At 37.8% G+C, this 21,933-nt stretch overlaps 2 protein-coding genes across 13 annotated transcripts in view; both read left to right on the plus strand.

Moving 5' to 3' along the window:
• LOC100448218 (large ribosomal subunit protein uL30m) overlaps window positions 1-21,933 on the plus strand; it is a 178,491-nt gene that overhangs the window by 105,692 nt on the left and 50,866 nt on the right. The gene's annotated exons all lie outside the window — the stretch shown is intronic.
• LYG1 (lysozyme g1) overlaps window positions 1-21,933 on the plus strand; it is a 158,305-nt gene that overhangs the window by 36,736 nt on the left and 99,636 nt on the right. For all 8 annotated transcript variants that reach the window (XM_063713366.1, XM_063713363.1, XM_063713364.1 and 5 more), the window contains exons 2-4: window positions 1,380-1,582; window positions 3,238-3,341; window positions 3,524-3,673. The gene's annotated coding sequence lies outside the window, so the exon portion shown is untranslated. The remainder of the gene's footprint in view (window positions 1-1,379; window positions 1,583-3,237; window positions 3,342-3,523; window positions 3,674-21,933) is intronic.

Consider the following 21,933-nt stretch of genomic DNA (forward strand, 5'->3'; position numbering starts at 1 on the left):
ATGAGATTGCCATTGCCCAATGTAATGTTCATTAACACAAACTAACAAATTTGCAAATTAGATAGACTAGAACAGTGTCTTTGGTAGAGTTTTTCCAGTTCAGCTGAAAGAGAGTTTGCTCCTAGTCTGCATTTAGTAATGACCTTTTTGATGGTCATGACTAGAGTGGGGAATGCTGGTGGCGTCGATTGGGCAGAGGCCAGAGATACTGCTAAGCATCCTGTAATGCATAGTGCTGCCCCCCACTCCAAATAATTATCCAACCCAAAACATCAGTAATGTTGAGGTAAGAAGCCCTGAACTAGTAATGGCATCTTGTTTTAGTTTATTTGATTACTAGTAAGGGTAAATTTTCCCCATACGTTTACAATTTAATTGTATTTCTCCTTTTGTAAATTTTCTGATCATTATCATTTAGCTCATATTTCTCATCAGTTTATATGTGTTCTTTATGTTAGTAAAGATATAAACTATTAATTTTATTTACTAAGTTTATTTGTGTTCCAGTTGTTTCCTTTCAAATTTTGGTTAAGTTTATATTGACTATCAAAATGTTTATTTTTTTAAGGTGATGAAACTTTTTTTTGCATTGTATCTAGCTTAGAAAATTTCCCTACTTACCTATCTCCTTTCCCTGTAATTTCATTTTTATTTCTTTTCACTGGAATTTAAAGCTTAACTTTTCAAATTTAACTTTTTAAATGCATATAGAATTTGTTATGTATATGACAAGATAAGGAATAATTGTTTTCTAAATACTAGTGACTGTTCTTCCTCCTTTTTAAAAAACATTTGTCTCACTGAGCATATTTTCAGGCTCAAGATAATTTTCAAAAGGAAGCTTTCCACAGGTTTATGCAAGAGAATGTAAGAGATTATGCCTTATATTAATTATAATTATATTAAATTACATTATTAAATATAATTATTAATTATATTAAGAGAATATAAGAGATTACTCTTTATATAAGAATATAAGAGATTACTCCTTATACTCCTTAATTATGGAGTCCAGTGACATTCTATAAGCATGTAGCTCACCTAACTCAGGACAAAGCAGTGCTCACAGATATCATCAGACTTGCAGGAGTATATAAAGAAATATCAAAGCTGATAGTAGAAACTGGTTGCAGTTTGAAATTAATAAGCCTTTTCTTAAATTAATGAATTTTCTGATATGATCAGAGAGATGGAGAAAGTGATACTATACATACATGTGTGGTGTGTTTATTTGGTAAGAAGGAGGGACACAATTTCAAATCACATTAAAAGTAGTTGCCAGTTTATAACAGATTATGAAAATTTTGTGAGTCCCTGATAATATAATAGTTAAGTGAATTAATGGGAATAAGTGTAGATATTTTCTTATTATTGTACAGATGGAGAATGAGTTAGATTCTGCTCGTTCTGAAATTGAACTCCCGAGGAGTCAGATGACAAATGAGAGAATCTCCATGCAGAATCTAGAAGCTTTGCTGGTGGCCAATCGAGACAAAGAATATCAGTCTCAGATAGCACTTCAAGAAAAAGAATCTGAAATTCAGCTTCTTAAAGAACACCTTTGTTTGGCAGAAAATAAAATGTGAGTTGTTTAGCAATATAAAGTAAAGTCATACATCTTAATTTTTTGGTACTTTATAGATTAGTAGAATTTTTAAGCTAGAATTTAGAGAATTCTATAATTTGCCTAAGGATCAAAAATACTGTGATTTGCCTAAGAGGTGGTACTTTTTCTATTATGTTTTTCTTATCTAAATTTAAGTTTAATGATCTCTATTGATTCTTTCCAACAGAGTTTTGAGTATAATAGAATGTCTGATCTAAAATACTGCATTTAGGAAATACAACAAAATGAGAAAAAAATTAACCAGTTTGAAACCAGAAGAATTTTCATATTTAGACCAATATATTGCAACCTAGTGTTTGCATTTGCCACATCATATTTTCTTTTGTACCTATTGCATGTACTGGATACCTAGAAGAACACCTGCATTCACAAAATACAGAAGACTTCCCAGGACATTGATTTTGGCTTCTTTTCTTTCTTTTTCTTTTCTTTTTTTTTTCTTTTTTTAAGGATCTCTAGCACTCCTAGCACCTTATTAAAAGACGTTTGGCTGGAGAATTGGGTGGAATTGCCTCCCTGTATAGTGAATTTTTTTTCTATTAAACTTGGTCACCTCTCATAAAAACTGATGGGGGACCCTTAACCCCTGTTCTTACCTGTCCCATCTGCAACACTTTTCATCCAGCCTCCACTCTGTCCTCACATCTGAGGTCAGGGCATGGGAAAGGATAAGAAGCATGGCCTCGGCAATCAGCCACTCCTAGGAGCCCCTGACTAGGCAAGGGCTTCAGAGCCAAGGCCTGTTTCCTTCAGAAACTGTTTTCAGGTTATAGTGGCGGTGACTGAGTCCTTCTTTTCCATTACTGTAGCTAGGCTATTATGATTCCTTCAACAGGTTTTGCAGGATCACTTTCTCAGGATGGTAGGTGGAAATCTACCTTCGTGAAATATGCCAAAACTTCCACCCTAAGGGCTATACTCTGTTTTAGACTGGCTGTTAAATACTAACACTTAGAATTAGCATGAGAAGTGTTTGTTATTAGTCTCTAAAGTTTAGATTTCAGCAGTCTATGATAGTATCCTGAAAGCAAGTGAAGAGGATAGAATGTTCTGTGTGAGTGGCATTCATCAATGTTTATCTTCCGTATGATATTGTGCCTTATTACAGGTTTTTTGAGGCATTGTTTAGCCTTAAGGAAGATTCTATTAAATTGAAGATTGTGTATGTCAAATTTCATTATAAGGCACTTGGTTGAATAGATATATATAAAACAGACCATATTAATCATGGAGCTAGTGAATTCTGGTGTTAATTATTTGATCATACTACTACTTTATATAATACCTCTAAGTACTTACATAAAAAACAATTTATAGTAAGTAGTATAGACAGATGATGTATAATATGTTCAAACAGGGAAACTGAAACAGAGAAGGATTAACTAATTAAATGGGACTGGGATTGCTTAGGCTTTTCAAGTAGGCTACTCTGCATACTTACCATGTCTAACATGGGCATATTTTAGATCTACTAATAAATCTGGCCATAAAAATCACAATGTGATTTGGATCCAGCTGAGAAACCACTATCAATATGGTTTAATGTACCCCAGAATCATAGCCATATTTTAAGTTTAGTCAACTATAACTCTTATCTTCTTTTAAACAAGGCCATCCAGAGTAGAGATGTGGCCCAGTTCAGAAATGTTGTCACACAATTGGAAGCTGATTTAGACATTACCAAAAGACAACTAGGAACAGAGCGCTTTGAAAGGTAAGTTTATCTCTATGCAAGCTCAAAAACAATGCTTTTCAGCATGGAAAGCATTGTTTCTTAGGTAACAAGAGGTTTTAGTTCTTTCATGGTGGTTAGATTTTCAAGTATGAATTGAGCTAGTTTTATGTTTTAATAATTTTGCTGGATATAAAATTTAAAGCATCACTATTTTGCTTTAGGGAGAGGGCCGTACAAGAACTTCGCCGCCAAAATTATTCAAGTAATGCTTATCATATGAGTTCTACAATGAAGCCAAATACAAAATGTCATTCACCAGAATGTGCTTACCATCGATCTCCTGACCGAGGCCTAGAGCGATCATTAGAAGAGTGAGTCTGTTTAAGGATCCATTCTCTTGAGATCAAATAGCAGTATCTAATATAGTGAATATTTGGGGTAATAAGGAAACTCAGTAGTCTATCTTTAATAGTGATATTTAAACATGATTACCAAGATATGTTGATATAAAATACAGGATTTTGATAATTAAATTAGAATTGTATATATTATACTAAAGTGAAAGGTCTAATATTTTATCTGTTTGCATAAATTATATATTTTTTTATTTCCATGGTTTTGGGGGAACAGGTGGTTTTTTGTTACACAGATAAGTTCCTTAGCAGTAATTTCTGAGATTTTGGTGCATCCAACACCCAGACAGTGTGCACTGTACCCATTGTGTACTCCTTTATTCCTCACTCTTCTCCCATCCTTCCCCCTGAATCCCCAAAGTCCAATGTATCATTCTTATAACTTTCATCCTCATAGCTTAGCTCTCACTTAAAGTGAGAACATATGATATTTGGTTTTCCATTCCTGAGTTACTTCCCTTAGAATAATGGTCTCCAACTCCATCCAGGTTGCTATGAATGCCATTATTTCGTTCCTTTTTATGGCTGAGTAGTATTCACTGGTATATTTATACCACATTTTCTTTATCCACTTGTTGGTCAATGGGCATTTAGGCTGGTTCCATATTTTTGCAATTGCAAATTATGCTGCTACAAACATGCGTGTGCAAGTATCTTTTTCATATAATGACTTCTTTTCTTCTGAATAGATACCCGGTAGTTGGATAGATGGATCAAATGGTAGTTATACTTTTAGTTCTAAATGGAATCTCTGTACTGTTTTCCTTAGTGGTTGTACTAGTTTCCATTTCCACCAGCACTGTAAATGAAAACATTCCCTTTTCACCACATCTATGCCAACATCTATGCTTTTTGATTTTTTAATTATGGCCATTCTTGCAGGAGTAAGGTAGGTATCTCATTGTGGTATTAATTTGCATTTCCCTGATAATTAGTGATGATGAGCATCTTTTCATATGTTTTTTGGGCATTTGTATATATTCTTTTGAGACTTGTTTATTCATGTCCTTAGCCCACTTTTTGATGGGATTATGTTTTGTTTTGTTTTTTTCTTGCTGATTTGTTTGACTTCCTTGTAGATTCCAGATATTAGTCCTTTGCTAGATGCACGTTTGGGAAGATTTTCTCCCACTCTGTGGGTTGTCTGTTTACTCTACTGATGATTTCTTTTGCTGTGCAGAAGCTTTTTAGTTTAATTAAGTCCCATCTATTTATATTTGTTTTTGTTTCATTTGCTTTTGGGTTCTTGGTCATGAAATCTTTGCCTAAGCCAAAGTTCAGAAGACCTTTACCAATGTTATCTTCTAGAATTTTTATGGTTTCAGATGTTAGATTTAGGTCTTTGATCATCTTGAGTTGATTTTTGTATAAGGTGAGAGATGAGGATCCAGTTTCAGTCCTCTACATGTGGCTTCCCAATTATCCCAGCACCATTTGTTGAATAAGATGTCCTTTCCCAACTTTATGTTTTTGTTTGCTTTGTCAAAAATCAGTTGGCTGTATTTGGCTTCATTTCTGGGTTCTCTATTCTGTTTCATTGGTCTATGTGCCTATTTTTATATCAGTACCATGCTGTTTTGATAACTATAGTCTTGTAGTGTAGTTTGAAGTCAAGTAATGTGATGCCTCCAGATTTGTTCTTTTTGCTTAGTCTTGCTATGTGGGGTCTTTTGAGGTTCCATATGAATTTTAGGATTGTTTTCCTAGTTCTGTGAAGAATGATTATGGTACTTTGATTGGAACTGCATTGAATTTGCATATTGCTTTTGGCAGTATGGTCGTTTTTACAACATTGATTCTCCACGAGCATGGGATGTGTTTCCATTTGTTTGTGTCATCAGTGACTTCTTTCAGCAGTGTTTTGTAGTTTTCCTTGTAGAATTCTTTCACCACCTTGATTAGGTATATTCCTAAGTTGGTGTTTTTGTTTGTTTGTTTGTTTGTTTTTTGCTGCCATTGTAAAAGGAGTTGAGTTATTGATTTGTTTCTCAGCTTGATTGCTGTTGGCGTATAGCAGTGCTACTGATTTGTGCACATTAATTTTGTATCCTGAAACTTTACTGAATTCATTTATCAGATCTGGGAGCTTTTTGGATGAGTCTGTAGGGTTTTCTAGGTATATGATCATATCATCAGTGAACAGTGATAGTTTGACTCTATTGATTTAGGTGCCCTTTATTGGTTTCTCTTGTCTGATTGCTCTGTCTAGGACTTCAGATACTATGTTGAATAGAAGTGATGAAAGTGGGCATCCTTGTCTTGTTCCAGTTCCCAGGGGCAATGCTTTCAACTGTCCCCATTCAGTATAATGTTGGCTGTGGGTGTGTCATAGATAGCTTTTATTACCTATCTATGTGAAGTGTGTGTCCCTCCTATACCAATTTTGCTGAGGGTTTTAACCATAAAGCGATGCTGGATTTTGTCAAATGCTTTTTCTGCATCTATTAAGATGATCACATGATTTTTGTTTTTAAGTTTGTTTATGTGGTCTATCACATTTATTGACTTGCGTATGTTAAACCATTGCTGCATACCTGGTATGCAACTCACTTGGTCATGGTGTATTATCTTTTTGATATGCTGTTGGATTCAGTTAGCAAGTTTGATGATGAGGACTTCTGCATCTGTGTTCATCAGGGATACTGGTCTATAGTTTTCACTTTTTGTTATGTCCTTTCCTAGCTTTGGAATTAGGGTGATACTGGCTTCATAGGACGATTTAGGGAGGATTCCCTCTTTCTGTATCTTGTGCAATAGTGTTCTATAGGATTGGTACCAATTCTTCTTTGAATGTCTGATGGAATTCAGCTGCGAATCCATCTGGTCCTGGACTTTTTTTATTGGCAATTTTTTTATTACTGTTTTAATCTCTCTACTTGTTACTGGTCTGTTCAGAGTTTCTATGTCTTCCTGATTTAATCTGGGAGAGTTGTATATCTCCAGGAATTTATCCATCTCCTCTAGATTTTCTAGTTTGTGTGTGTAAAGGTGTTCATAGTAGCCTCGAATTGTATTTCTGTGGTATTGGTTGTAATATCTCCTGTTTCATTTCTCATTGAGCTAATTTGGATCTTCTCTCTTCTTTTCTTGGTTAATCTCGCTAGTGGTCTATCAATTTTGTTTATCTTTTCAAAGAACCAGCTTTTTGTTTGATTTATCTTTTGTAATTTTTTTGTCTCATTTTCATTTAGTTCTGCTCTGATCTTTGTTATTTCTTTTCTTCTGCTGGGTTTAGGTTTCGTTTGTTCTTGTTTCTCTAGTTCCTTCAGGTGTGACCTTAGAGTGTCTATTTGTGCTCTTTCAAACTTTCTGATGTAGGCACTAAATGCTATGAACTTTTCTCTTAGTACTACTTTTGGTGTATCCCAGAGGTTTTGATAAGTTGTTTCACTATTATCTCTCAGTTCAAAGAAGTTTTTAATTTCCATCTTGATTTCATTGTTGACCCAAAGATCACTCAAGATCAGATGATGATGATGATGATAACTATTATTAATTTTTTTGAGATGGAATCTTTCTCTGTTGCTCAGGCTGGAGTGCAGTGGCATGATCTCGGCTCACTGCCACCTCTGCTCCCCAGGTTCAAGCAGTTCTCCTGCCTCAGCCTCCCAAGTAGCTAGGAATACAGGCATGCGCCACAATGCCCGGCTTATTTTTATATTTATGTTTTTTTTTTTTTTTTTTTTGAGGCAGAGTCTCGCTCTGTTGCCCAGGCTGGAGTGCAATGGCACAATCTCGGTTCACTGCAACTTTCACCTCCCAGGTTCAAGCGATTCTTGTGCCTCAGACTCCCAAGTAGCTGAGATTACAGATGTCCGCTACCATGCCTGGCTAATTTTTTTGTGTGTTTTTAGTAGAGTCAGGGTTTCACCATATTGGCCAGGCTGGTCTTGAACTCCTGACCTCAGGTGATCTGCCTGCCTCAGTCTCCCAAAGTGGTGGGATTACAGGCATGAGACACTGCGCCCAGCCTTAATTTTTGTATTTTTAGTAGAGACAGGGTTTCACCATGTTGGCCAGGCTGATTTTGAACTCCTGACCTCAAGTGATCCGCCTGTCTTCACCTCCCAAAATGCTGGGATTACAGGCATGAGCCCCCGCACCCTGCCTCAAGAGCAGATTATTTAATGTCCATGTATTTTTATAGTTTTGAGGTAATTTCCAGTTGTATTCCACTGTGGTTTAAGAAGATACTTCAGGCTGGGCGTTGTGGCTCATGCCTGTAATCCCAGCACTTTGCGGGGCTGAGGCAGGCAGATCACAACATCAGGAGATTGAGACCATCCTGGCTAACACAGTAAAACCCGTCTCTACTAAAAATACAAAAAATTAGCCGGGCATGGTAGCGGGCACCTGTAGTCCCAGCCACTCGGGAGGCTGAGGCAGAAGAATGGCGTGAACCCAGGGGGTGGAGCTTGCAGTAAGCCGAGATTGCGCCACAGCACTCCAGCCTGAGCAACAGAGCAAGATTCCATCTCAAAAAAATTAATAATAAATATCATCATCATCATCATCATCATCATCATCTGATCTTAAATGATCTTTGGGTCAACAATGAAATCAGGATGGAAATTAAAAACTTCTTTGAACTGAGAGATAGTAGTGAAACACAACTTGTCAAAACCTCTGGGATACACCAAAAGTAGTACTAAGAGAAAAGTTCATAGCATTTAGTGCCTACATCAGAAAGTTTGAAAGAGCACAAATAGACACTCTAAGGTCACACCTGAAGGAACTAGAGAAACAAGAACAAACCAAACCTAAACCCAGCAGAAGAAAAGAAATAACAAAGATCAGAGCAGAACTGAATGAAAATGAGACAAAAAAATTACAAAAATAAATTTAAAAAGAAGATACTTGATATAAATCTGATTTTCTTAAATTTATTGAGACTTGTTTTGTGTGCTATCATATGTTCAATCTTGGAGATTGTTCCATGTGCTGAAGAAAAGAATTTATATTCTGCAGTTGTTGGGTAGAATGTTCTGTAAATACCTGTTAAGTCCGTTTGTTCTAGGGTATAGTTTAAGTTTATTGTTTCTTTGACTTTCTGTATTGATGACCTGTCTAGTGCTGTCAGTGGAGTATTGAAGTCTCCCACTATTATTGTGTTGCTGTGCATCTCATTTCCTAGGTCTAATAGTAATTGTTTTCTAAATTTGGGAGCTCCAGTATTAGGTGCATATATATTTAGAATTGCAGTATTTTCCTTTTGGACTATTCCTTTTATCATTATATAATGTCTGTCTTTTTCTTTTTTTACTGATGTTGCTTTAAAGTCTGTTTTCTCTGATGTCAGAATAGCTACTCTTGCTCACTTTCCATTTGCGTGGAATATCTTTTTCCACCCCTTAACCTTAAGTTTATGTGAGCCCTTATGTGTTAGGTGAGTCTCTTGAAGATAGCAGATACTTAGTCAGTGAATTTTTATCCATTCTGCCATTCCATATCTTTTAAGTGACTATTTAAGCTCTTTACATTCAACATCAGTATTAAGATGTTAGGTACTGTTCTATTCATCACATTAGTTGTTGCCTTAATACCTTGTTTTGGTGTTTTTTTCCCCCACTGTGTTATTGTTTTATGGGCTCTGTGAGATTTATGTCATAAGGAACTTCTATTTTGATGTATTTTGAGGTTTTGTTTCAAGATTTAGAACTCCTTTAAACAGTTCTTGTAGTGCTGGTTTAGTAGCGGCAAATTCTCTCAGCATGTCTGAAAATGACTTTATCTTTCCTTCATTATGTAGCTTAGTTTTGCTGGATACAAAATTTTTGGCTGACAATTATTTTGTCTTATAAGGCTAAAGATGGGACCCCAACCCCTTCTGGCTTGTAGGGTTTCTGCTGAGAAATCTGGTGTTAATGTGATAGGTTTTCCTTTATAGTTTATCTTGATGCTTTTGTCTCACAGGTCTTAAGATTCTTTCCTTTGTCTTGACTTTGGGTATCCTGATGACTGTGTGCCTGGGTGATGATCTTTTTGCAATGAATTTCCAAGGTGTTCTTTGAGCTTCTTGTGTTTGGAGGTCTAGATCTCCAAACCCTTTACCCATACTCATTATTTTAAAAATTTTACCCCATTTGTTTTCTTATATATACATGTGGTGGCTCATGTGCTCACATGCTTGCATGTTTCTTCACAGACACACACACACACTCACAGAGGCACATTTAAAGGTCAGGGAGGAGGTCTAGCAAGGTCAGGGAGGCTTTCCTCAATTATTCCCTCAAATAAGTTTTCTAAACTTTTAGATTTCTCTTCTTCCTCAGGAACACTAGTTATTCTTAGGTTTGGCCATTTAACATAATCCCAAATTTCTTGGAGGATTTGTTCATTTTTTAAAATTCTTTTTTGTCTTTGTCTGATTGGGCTAATTCTAAAGACCTGTCTTCGGCTGGGCATGGTGGCTAATGCCTGTAATCCCAGCACTTTGGGAGGCCGAGGTGGGCAGATCACTTGAAGTCAGGAGTTCAAGACCAGCCTGGCCAACATGGTGAAATCCCGTCTCTACTGAAAATACAAAAATTAGCGAGGTGGGTGGCACATGCCTGTAATCCCAGCTACCTGGGAGGCTGAGGCAGGAGAATCACTTGAACCCGGGTGTCGGAGGTTGCAGTGAGCAGAGATTACACCACTGTACTATAGCCTGGCAACAGCATGGATACCAGTACCTGCTCTAGTAAAGGTGACAGGAAAGTGATGCATCACTTTAGGTCGGGGCATGGTTAGGTGGGTCTGGGCTCAGACTCTCCTTGGGCAGGGCTTGCCACAGCCACCTTGGGGGATGGGGGTATGGTTCTCAGGCCAATGGGCTTATGTTATAGAGGGGATCTTGGCCACCTCTGCTGTATCTACAGTTTGCCAGAGAAGTGGGGAATAGCCAGTAGCAAGAGGCCTCGCCCAGCTCCCATGTAGTTGGCAAGGCCAGCCTCACTCCTGCAGTGCCTTGTTCAGATTTTGCCCCAGGCCGTGAGCTACCCCACTGAAAAAGCAAGCACAACATTTGAAGCTGGCCCTTCCCTGTCTGGCTATTCTTGCCCCAGCTCCTATCTGCAGCAGCTTCCACTCGTCCCCTGGACTCTGCTCAAGAAAATTTGTGCCCAGTCAAAACCACTACCAATTTCAGTTGGGAGCTTCCTTCACTCTGTGACCCCTCCCCAATTCTGCTGGCTGCCTTCCCAAGGACACCTGTGAGATAGTCATTGCTGGCTTCCCTGGGCTCTAGCTGGAGACTGAGAGTGCTTGCAAGGCACTTCCTGCTGCTACTTCTACTTTTATACTTTACGTGACTCCATAAATCCCTTTCATCTCTAGATAAGGTTAAATTTTTCTCCCGTGATGTGGATTTTTAGATTCCCCAGTGGGGACGTGTTCGAAGGTAGGTTTTCTTCCGTCTCACACTTTGGGAACTCGGTTTTTCACCTGTTTCATGGAATTGGCAGCAGCATGCCACTTCTTTCGAAGGATATGTGAATTCTTTTGGTTTTCCTGGTATATTCCTACAGTGAATCTTGGAGCAAAAGATCACAGTATGAGTCTCTAACACTGTTCTGTCCTTCCATGTGGGAGCTGCACATTAGTCCTGTCTCCTTTCTGCCATATTCCACCTGCCCCATAAATTGTATTTTAAGAGTTTGATTTCCTTTTTATTTCTACAACATTAACTTCTTTCATTTAATTACAAAACATTGGTTATTATAGCACCACAAAATTTATACGTTCTAGGAAAGTAATCAGCTTGTTTTTCAGAGGAAAATATTTTAGATATATTTCTATGTATCACAAATTTCATAAAAACTTTTTATTTGGAAACAATTTCAACCTTTCAAAAAGTTACAAAAATAAGAATACAAAGAACATCTACATGCCCTTTACCCATACTCACTATTTAAAAAATTTTACCCCATTTGTTTTCTTATGTACACATGTGGTGGCTCATGTGCTCACATGCTTGCATGTTTCTTCACAGACACACACACTTGCACACACACTCACAGAGGCTCATTTAAAAATATAACCAAAACTCCAAACCATGCCCACAGGTTTCATCCTTGCTTTCTTCCATTACTTATATATATGTTCTTTCTTCCACAGTGAGAACCTTGGCTCAACATTAACATGTTTACTCAACAATATCAATGTAGTTACTAATTTGCTCAATCCCAGAATACATTTACAATAGTTTCAAAATTTCTTTACCGATGTCACCACAATAAACAGGCCAACTTTTTTTTTTTTTTTCTTTTGAGACAGAGTCTCGCTCTGTCACCCAGGCTGGAGTGCAGTGGCGTGATGTCGGCTCACTGCAAGCTCCACCTCCCGGGTTCACGCCATTCTCCTGCCTCAGCCTCCTGAGTAGCTGGGACTACAGGCACCCGCCACAATGCCCGGCTAATTTTTTGTATTTTTAGTAGAGACGGGGTTTTCACCATGTTAGCCAGGATGGTCTCGATCTCCTGAACAGGCCAACTTTTTAAAAGTTCAGAATCTGTTTGCAGTTCTTCCTTCTTATGCCTGTACGCTACCTTGCCCAAGTCTTAAGGGCATATAGTTAAATACTGAGTTTGTAACTTATTTGGATTAATTTTTTTCCATCTTTTATTTTGGTCATTGTATTCATTGTAAGTAACATTGGATTCATTTGTTTCAATTTGCTTTCATTTTTCATATTTCCACTTCCTAGTTTTTTCCTCAACTTAATTTTATTTTTGAATATGTAGATTAGCATGCTTTTAAAGGTCAACACTCTGCAAAAAATAATACTAAGAGAAGTGTCACTTTCTCTTTATGCCTTCCATCCCATCAGCCATGCCTCCACCCCCTTTCTTTGTGGTTTTGTGCTAATGATACACAGATACATATCTTTCTTTGTTTATGCAAAAAGTAGCATGCTTCTTTTCACTTTGCTTTTCTCACTTAACACTATCACCTGGAAATCTCTCCATATTGATTCATATAGATTCTCCTTATTCCTTTTTTTTAGGTGCACACTACTCCAGTGTATGGATGTACCATAGTTATGCAACCCACCTCCTAAACTTGGACATTTAGGTAGTTTCCAATAATTTGCAATTACAAACAAGGCTGTAATGAATAATCTTGTACATATGTATTTTCATGTTGTTGCAGTATCTTCAGAATAAATTCCTAGAAGTGGGATTGCTGGGTCAATGGGTAAATACACATGTAGTTTTGTTAGACAGTGCCACATTCCCGTCCATTTTGCAGTCCCTTCAGCAATGTGTGAAAGTACTGTTTCCCCACAGCGTCACTAATAGAACACACTGTCAAGCTTTTGAATTTGTGCCACTGTGGTGGATGAGAAATGGTATTTCAGTGTAGCTTTAATTTGCATTTCTCTTATTGTGAGTGAAGTTGAATATCTTTTCATAGGTTTAAGGGCTATTATTATATCTCATTTTGGGAATTAGCTATTCATTTCTTCGCCTGTTTTTCTAATGGACTTTAGATCTTTTTGTTAAAAAAATTTTTAGTACATTTCAGAAATTATCTCTTTATTGGTGATATATGCTACAAATATTTTCTCACATTTTTGTCATTTGTCTTTTAATCTTACTGTATTGCCTTTTTCTCTATAAAGAGTTTTTATTTTTGTGTAGTCAGATTTTAAACCTTTTCCTTTAATGCATCTGGATTTCTATTCATAGTTAGCAAATCTTTCTCTCTCCCCAGATAGTAGAGGAATGTTTTCTTTTAGTACTTGTATAGTTTTACTTTTTACATTTAGATATCTGATTCATTTGGAGTTTATTTTATGTATGGTTTGAGAAATGGATCTAATTTTATTTTTCCAACCGACTATCCAGTTGCAAGATCATTGATTTAAAAGACTCTTTGTCCCAGTCATTCATATCTCTTTTTGGACTTTCTATTTCTATTCCATTGATCTGCCTATTCATGTGCAGTCCCACACTATTTAATTATAGAGGCTATGTGGTATTTTTAATTCTGTAGGGATAGCTCAGTGGCGTGCTGGTAAACTGGCTTTCCAAAGGAGAGGAGGGGGAGGCCCTGATCTGTAGCACTTGTCAATTTCTGTGGTGTAAATACCTCCACTTTTTCATTTTTTGCAGATCTTTTATATCATTGTTTAATATTTGTTCATCTGACCTGTTTTAAATCAAGAGTGGTATTCTAAAGTCTCCTATTATTAGTATGTTTTAATTTCTTTTTCCATATCCTCTAAATTTTGCTTTATATAGGTGGTTTGCTGTTTTATTTGTTGCATTGATATTCTGAACTGTCATTCTTCATCAGGGAATGTGGCTTTTATGAAGTGTCCTTTTCTGATGCATTTAGATTTTTTTCTTTTGCTGGACTCTACTTTGTCTGGTATTAGAGTTGCCACTCCTATTTTCTTGTTGTTTCTACTTACATGGTAAATATTTTTATTTTTAACTTTTCTGAGTAACTGCATTTTAAGTGTATCTCTTATATACAGTATGGATTTCAGTTTTGCTTTATGAGTCATTGTGAATTTTTTTGAGAAATTTACACCCTTTATTATTATTTATTATTATACTCTAAGTTCTAGGGTGCATGTGCACAATGTGCAGGTTTGTTACATATGTATACATGTGCCATGTTGCTGTGCTGCAACCATTAACTCGACATTTACATTAGGTATTCCTCCTGATGCTATCCCTCCCCCCGCCTCCCACCCTACAACAGGCCCCAGTGTGTGATGCTCCCCTTCCTGTGTCCAAGTGTTCTCGTTGTTCAGTTCCCACCTATGAGTGAGAACATGTGGTGTTTGGTTTTCTGTCCTTGTGATAGTTGGCTCAGAATGATGGTTTCCAGCTTCATCCATGTCGCTACAAAGGACATGAGCTCATCATTTTTTATGGCTGCATAGTATTCCATGGTGTATATGTGCCCCGTTTTCTTAACCCAGTCTATCATTGATGGACATTTGGGTTGGTTCCAAATCTTTGCTATTGTGAATAGTGCCACAATAAACATACGTGTGCATGTGTCTTTGTAATAGCATGATTTATAATCCTTTGGGTATATACCCAGTAATGGGATCGCTGGGTCAAATGGTATTTCTAGTTCTAGATCCTTGAGGAACCGCCACGCTGTCTTCTACAATGGTTGAACTAGTTTACACTCCCACCAACAGTGTAAAAGTGTCCGTATTTCTCCACATCCTCTGCAGTACCTGTTGTTTCCTGACTTTTTAATGATCGCGATTCTATCTGGTGTGAGATGGTATCTCATTGTGGTTTTGATTTGCATTTCTCTGATGGCCAGTGATGATGAGCATTTTTTCATGTGTCTGTTGGCTGCATAAATGTCTTCTTTTGAGAAGTGTCTGTTCATATCCTTTGCCCACTTTTTGATGGGGTTGTTTGTTTTTTTCTTGTAAATTTGTTGAAGTTCTTTGTAGATTCTGGATATTAGCCCTTTGTCAGATGGGTAGATTGCAAAAATTATCTCCCATTCTGTAGGTTACCTGTTCACTCTGATGGTAGTTTCTTTTGCTGTGCAGAAGCTCTTTAGTTTAATTAGATCCCATTTGTCAATTTTGGCTTGTGTTACCATTGCTTTCCGTGTTTTAGACATGAAGTCCTTGCCCATGCCTATGTCTTGAATGGTATTGCCTAGATTTTCTTCTAGGGTTCTTATGGTTTTAGGTCAAACATTTAAATCTTTAATCCATCTTGAATTAATTTTTGTATAAGGTGTAAGGAAGGGATCCAGTTTCAGCTTTCTACATATGGCTAGCCAGTTTTCCCAGCACCATTTATTAAATAGGGAATCCTTTCCCCATTGCTTGTTTTTCTCAGGTTTATCAAAGATCAGATGGTTGTGGATGTGTGGTATTATTTCCGAGGGCTCTGTTCTGTTCCATTGGTCTATATCTCTGTTTTGGTACCAGTACCATGCTGTTTTGGTTACTGTAGCCTTGTAGTATAGTTTGAAGTCAGGTGGCATGATGCCTCCAGCTCTGTTCTTTTGGATTAGGATTGCCTTGACAATGTGGGCTCCTTTTTGGTTCCATATGAACTTTAAAGTAGTTTTTTCCAATTCTGTGAAGAAAGTCATTGGTAGCTTGATGGGGATGGCATTAAATCTATAAATTACCTTGGGCAGTATGGCCATTTTCACGATACTGATTCTTCCTATCCATGCGCGTGGAATGTTCTTCCATTTGTTTGTATCCTCTTTTATTTCGTTGAGCAGTAGTTTGTAGTTCTCCTTGAAGAGGTCCTTCACGTCCCTTGTAAGTTGGATTCCTAAGTATTTTATTCTCTTTGAAGCAATTGTGAATGGGAGTTCACTCATGATTTGGCTCTCTGTCTGTTACTGGTGTGTAGGAATGCTTGTGAATTTTGTACATTGATTTTGTACCCTGAGACTTTGCTGCAGTTGCTTATCAGCTTAAGGAGATTTTGGGCTGAGACAATGGGGTTTTCTAAATATACAATCATGTCATCTGCAAACAGAGACAATTTGACTTCCTCTTTTCCTAACTGAATACCCTTTGTTTCTTTCTCCTGCCTGATTGCCCTGGCCAGAACTTCCAACACTATGTTGAATAAGAGTGGTGAGAGAGGGCATCCCTGTGTTGTGCCAATCTTCAAAGGGAATGCTTCCAATATTTGCCCATTCAGTATGATATTGGCTGTGGGTTTGTCACAAATAGCTCTTAATTATTTTCAGATACATCCCATCAATACCTAGTTTATTGAGAGTTCTTAGCATAAACGGCTGTGGAATTTTGTCAAAGGCTTTTGCATCTATTGAGATACTCATGTGGTTTTTGTCTTTGGTTCTGTTTATATGATGGATGACATTTATTGATTTGCATATGTTGAACCAGTTTTGCATCCCAGCGATGAAGCCCGGTTGATCATGGTGGATAAGCTTTTTGATGTGCTGCTGGATTTGGTTTGCCAGTATTTTATTGAGGAATTTTCATTGATGTTCATTACGGATATTGGTCTAAAATTCTCCTTTTTTGTTGTGTCTCTGCCAGGCTTTGGTATCAGGATGACGCTGGCCTCATAAAATGAGTTAGGGAGGATTCCCTCTTTTCCTTTTTTTATTTTATTTTATTATTATTATACTTTAAGTTTTAGGGTACATGTGCACAATGTGCAGGTTTGTTACATATGTATACATGTGCCATGTTGGTGTGCTGCACCCATTAACTCGTCATTTAGCATTAGGTATATCTCCAAATGCTATCCCTCCCCCGTCCCCCCACCCCACAACAGTCCCGGGAGTGTGATGTTCCCCTTCCTGTGTCCATGTGTTCTCATTGTTCAATTCCCACCTATGAGTGAGAACATACGGTGTTTGGTTTTTTGTCCTTGCGATAGTTTGCTGAGAATGATGGTTTCCAGTTTCATCCATGTCCCTACAAAGGACATGAACTCATCATTTTTTATGGCTGCATAGTATTCCATGGTGTATATGTGCCACATTTTCTTAATCTAGTCTATCATTGTTGGACACTTGGGTTGGTTCCAAGTCTTTCCTATTGTGAATAGTGCCGGAATAAACATACGTGTGCATGTGTCTTTATAGCAGCATGATTTATAATCCTTTGGGTATATACCCAGTAGTGGGATGGCTGGGTCAAATGGTATTTCTAGTTCTAGATCCCTGAGGAATCGCCACACTGACTTCCACAATGGTTGAACTAGTTTACAGTCCCACCAACAGTGTAAAAGTGTTCCTATTTCTCCACATCCTCTCCAGCACCTGTTGTTTCCTGACTTTTTAATGATCGCCATTGTAACTGGTGTGAGATGGTATCTCATTGTGGTTTTGATTTGCATTTCTCTGATGGCCAGTGATGATGAGCATTTTTTCATGTGTCTGTTGGCTGCATAAATGTCTTCTTTTGAGAAGTGTCTGTTCATATCCTTTGCCCACTTTTTGATGGGGTTGTTTGTTTTTTTCTTGTAAATTTGTTTGAGTTCATTGTAGATTCTGGATAGTAGCCCTTTGTCAGATTTGTAGGTTGTGAAAATATTCTCCCATTTTGTAGGTTTCCTGTTCACTCTGATGGTAGTTCCTTTTGCTGTGCAGAAGCTCTTTAGTTTAATTAGATCCCATTTGTCAATTTTGGCTTTTGTTACCATTGCTTTTAGTGTTTTAGACATGAAGTCCTTGCCCATGCCTATGTCCTGAATGGTATTGCCTAGGTTTTCTTCTAAGGTTTTTATGGTTTTAGGTCAAACATGTAAGTCTTTCATCGATCTTGAATTAATTTTTGTATAAGGTGTAAGGAAGGGATCCAGTTTCAGCTTTCCACATATGGCTAGCCAGTTTTCCCAGCACCATTTATTAAATAGGGAATCCTTTCCCCATTTCTTGTTTTTGTCAGGTTTGTCAAAGATCAGATGGTTGTAGATATGCGGCATTATTTCTGAGGGCTCTGTTCTGTTCCATTGATCTATATCTCTGTTTTGGTACCAGTACCATGCTGTTTTGGTTACTGTAGCCTTGTAGTATACTTTGAAGTCACATGGCATCATGCCTCCAGCTTTGTTCTTTTGGCTTAAGATTGCCTTGGCGATGAAGCCTCTTTTTTGGTTCCATATGAACTTTAAAGTAGTTTTTTCCAATTCTGTGAAGAAAGTCATTGGTAGCTTGATGGGGATGGCATTAAATCTATAAATTACCTTGGGCAGTATGGCCATTTTCACTATATTGATTCTTCCTATCCGTGAGCATGGAATGTTCTTCCATTTGTTTGTATCCTCTTTGATTTCATTGAGCAGTGGTTTGTAGTTCTCCTTGAAGAGGTCCTTCACATCCCTTGTAAGTTGGATTCCTAGGTATTTTATTCTCTTTGAAGCAATTGTGAATGGGAGTTCACTCCTGATTTGGCTCTCTGTTTGTCTGTTATTGGTGCATAAGAATGCTTGTGATTTTTGCTTGTTGATTTTGTATCCTGAGACTTTGCTGAAGTTGCTTATCAGCTTAAGGAGATTTTGGGGTGAGACAATGGGGTTTTCTAGATATACAATCATGTCTTCTGCAAACAGGGACAATTTGACTTCCTCTTTTCCTATTTGAATACTCTTTATTTCCTTCTGCTGCCTGATTGCCCTGGCCAGCACTTCCAACACTATGTTGAATAGGAGTGGTGAGAGAGGGCATCCCTGTCTCGTGCCAGTTTTCAAAGGGAATGCTTCCAGTTTTTGCCCATTCAGTATGATATTGGCTGTGGGTTTGTCATAGATTGCTCTTATTATTTTGAGAAACGTCCCATCAATACCTAATTTATTGAGAGTTTTTAGCATGAAGGGTTGTTGAATTTTGTCATTTCTGCATCTGTTGAGATAATCATGTGGTTTTTGTCTTTGGTTCTGTTTATATGATGGATTACATTTATTGATTTGCATATGTTGAACCAGCCTTGCATCCCAGGGATGAAGCCCACTTGATCATGGTGGATAAGCTTTTTGATGTGCTGCTGGATTCGGTTTGCCAGTATTTTATTGAGGATTTTTGCATCAATGTTCATCAAGGATATTGGTCTAAAATTCTCCTTTTTTGCTGTGTCTCTGCCAGCCTTTGGTATCAGGATGATGCTGGCCTCATAAAATGAGTTAGGGAGGATTCCCTCTTTTTCTATTGATTGGAATAGTTTCAGAAGGAATGGTACCAGCTCCTGCTTGTACCTCTGGTAGAATTCAGCTGTGAATCCATCTGGTCCTGGACTTTTTTTGGTTGGTAAGCTATTGATTATTGCCACAATTTCCGAGCCTGTTATTTGTCTATTCAGAGATTCAACTTCTTCCTGGTTTAGTCTTGGGAGGGTGTATGTGTCGAGGAATTTATCCATTTCTTCTAGATTTTCTAGTTTCTTTGCGTAGAGGTGTTTGTAGTATTCTCTGATGGTAGTTTGTATTTCTGTGGGATCGTTGGTTATATCCCCTTTATCATTTTTTATTGTGTCTGGATTCCCTCTTTTTATATTGATTGGAATAGCTTCAGAAGGAATAGTACCAGCTCCTTTTGTACCTCTGGTAGAGTTCGGCTGTGAATCTGTCTGGTGTTGGACTTCTTTTGGTTGGTAAGCTATTAATTATTGCCTCAATTTCAGAGCCTGTTATTGGTCTATTCAGAGATTCGTCTTCTTCCTGGTTTAGTCTTGGGAGGATGTATGTATCCAGGAATTTGTCCATTTCTTCTAGATTTTCTAGTTTATTTGCATAGAGGTGTTTATAGTATTCTCTCATGGTAGTTTGCATTTCCGTGGGATCAGTGGTGATATCCCCTTTATCATTTTTTATTGCATCTATTTGATTCTTCTCTCTTTTCTTCTTTATTAGTCTTGCTAGCGGTCTATCAATTTTGTTGATCTTTTCAAAAAACCAGCTCCTGGATTCATTGATTTTTTGAAGGGTTTTTTGTGTCTCCATTTCCTTCAGTTCTGCTCTGATCTTAGTTATTTCTTGTCTTCTGCTAGCTTTTGAATGTGTTTACTCTTGCTTCTCTAGTTCTTTTAATTGTGATGTTACGTTGTCAATTTTAGATCTTTCCTGCTTTCTCTTGTGGGCATTTAATGGTATAAATTTCCCTCTACACACTGCTTTGAATGTGTCCCAGAGATTCTGGTATGTTGTGTCTTTGTTCTCATTAGTTTCAAATAACATCTTTCTGCCTTCATTTCTTTATTTACCCAGCAGTCATTCAGGAGCAGGTTGTTCAGTTTCCATGTAGTTGTGCAGTTCTGAGTCAGTTTCTTAATCCTGAGTTCTAATTTGATTGATTACACTATGATCAGAGAGACAGTTTGTTATAATTTATGTTCTTTTACATTTGCTAAGGAGTGCTTTACTTCCAACTGTGTGGTCAATTTTGGAATAAGTGTGATGTGGTGCTGAGAAGAATGTATATTCTTTTTATTTGGGTTGGAGTGTTCTGTAGATGTCTATTAGGTCCACTTGGTGCAGAGCTGAGTTCAAGTCCTGGATATCCTTGTTAAGTTTCTGTCTCGTTGATCTGTCCAATGTTGACAGTGGGGTGTTAAAGTCTCCCATTATTATTGTGTGGAAGTCTAAGTCTCTTTGTACATCTCTAAGGACTTGCTTTATGAATCTGGGTGCTCCTGTATTGATTGGGTGCATATATATTTAGGATAGCTAGCTCTTCTTGTTGAATTGATCCCTTTACCATTATGTAATGGCTTTCTTTGTCTCTTTTGATCTTTGTTGGTTTAAAGTCTGTTTTAGGCCAGGCGCGGTGGCTTACACCTATAATCCCAGCACTTTGGGAGGCCGAGGCAGGTGGATCCCAAGGTCAGGAGTTCAAGACCAGCCTGGCCGAGATGGTGAAACCCCATCTCTACTAAAAATACAAAAATTAGCCAGGCATGGTGGCATTTGCCTATAATCTCGGCTACTCAGGAGGCTGAGGCAGAGAATTGCTTGAACCTGGGAGGTGGAGGTTGCAGTGAGCCAAGATCGCACCACTGCACTCCAGCCTGGGTGACAGAGCGATACTCCATCTCAAAAAAAAAAAAAAAAGTTTGTCTAATCAGAGGCTAGGATTGTAACCCCTGCTTTTTTTTTGTTTGTTTTCCATTTGCTTGTTAGACCTTCCTCCATCCCTTTATTTTGAGCCTATGTGTGTCTCTGCATGTGAGATGGGTCTCCTGAATACAGCACATTGATGGGTCTTGACTCTTTATCCAACTTGCCAGTCTGTGTCTTTTAATTGGAGCATTTAGCCCATTTATATTTAAGGTTAATAGTGTTATGTGTGAATTTGATCCTGTCATTATGATGTTAGCTGGTTATTTTGCTTGTTAGTTGATGCAGTTTCTTCCTAGCCTCGATGGTCTTTACAATTTGTCATGTTTTTGCAGTGGCTGGTACCGGTTGTTCCTTTCCATGTTTAGTCCTTCCTTCAGGAGCTCTTTTAGGGCAGGCCTGGTGGTGACAAAATCTCTCAGCATTTGCTTGTCTGTAAAGTATTTTATTTCTCCTTCACTTATGAAGCTTAGTTTGGCTGGATATGAAATTCTGGGTTGAAAATTCTTTTATTTAAGAATGTTGAATATTGGCCCCCACTCTCTTCTGGCTTGTAGTTTCTGCTGAGAGATCAGCTGTTAGTCTGATGGGCTTCCCCTTTTGGGTAACCCAACCCTTCTCTCTGGCTGCCCTTAACATTTTCCCTTCATTTCAACTTCGGTGAATCTGACAATTATGTGTCTTGGAGCTGCT

Source organism: Pongo abelii, chromosome 12 (genome assembly GCF_028885655.2).
Source record: "Pongo abelii isolate AG06213 chromosome 12, NHGRI_mPonAbe1-v2.0_pri, whole genome shotgun sequence".
In the NCBI taxonomy this organism is placed as follows: Eukaryota; Metazoa; Chordata; class Mammalia; order Primates; family Hominidae; genus Pongo; species Pongo abelii.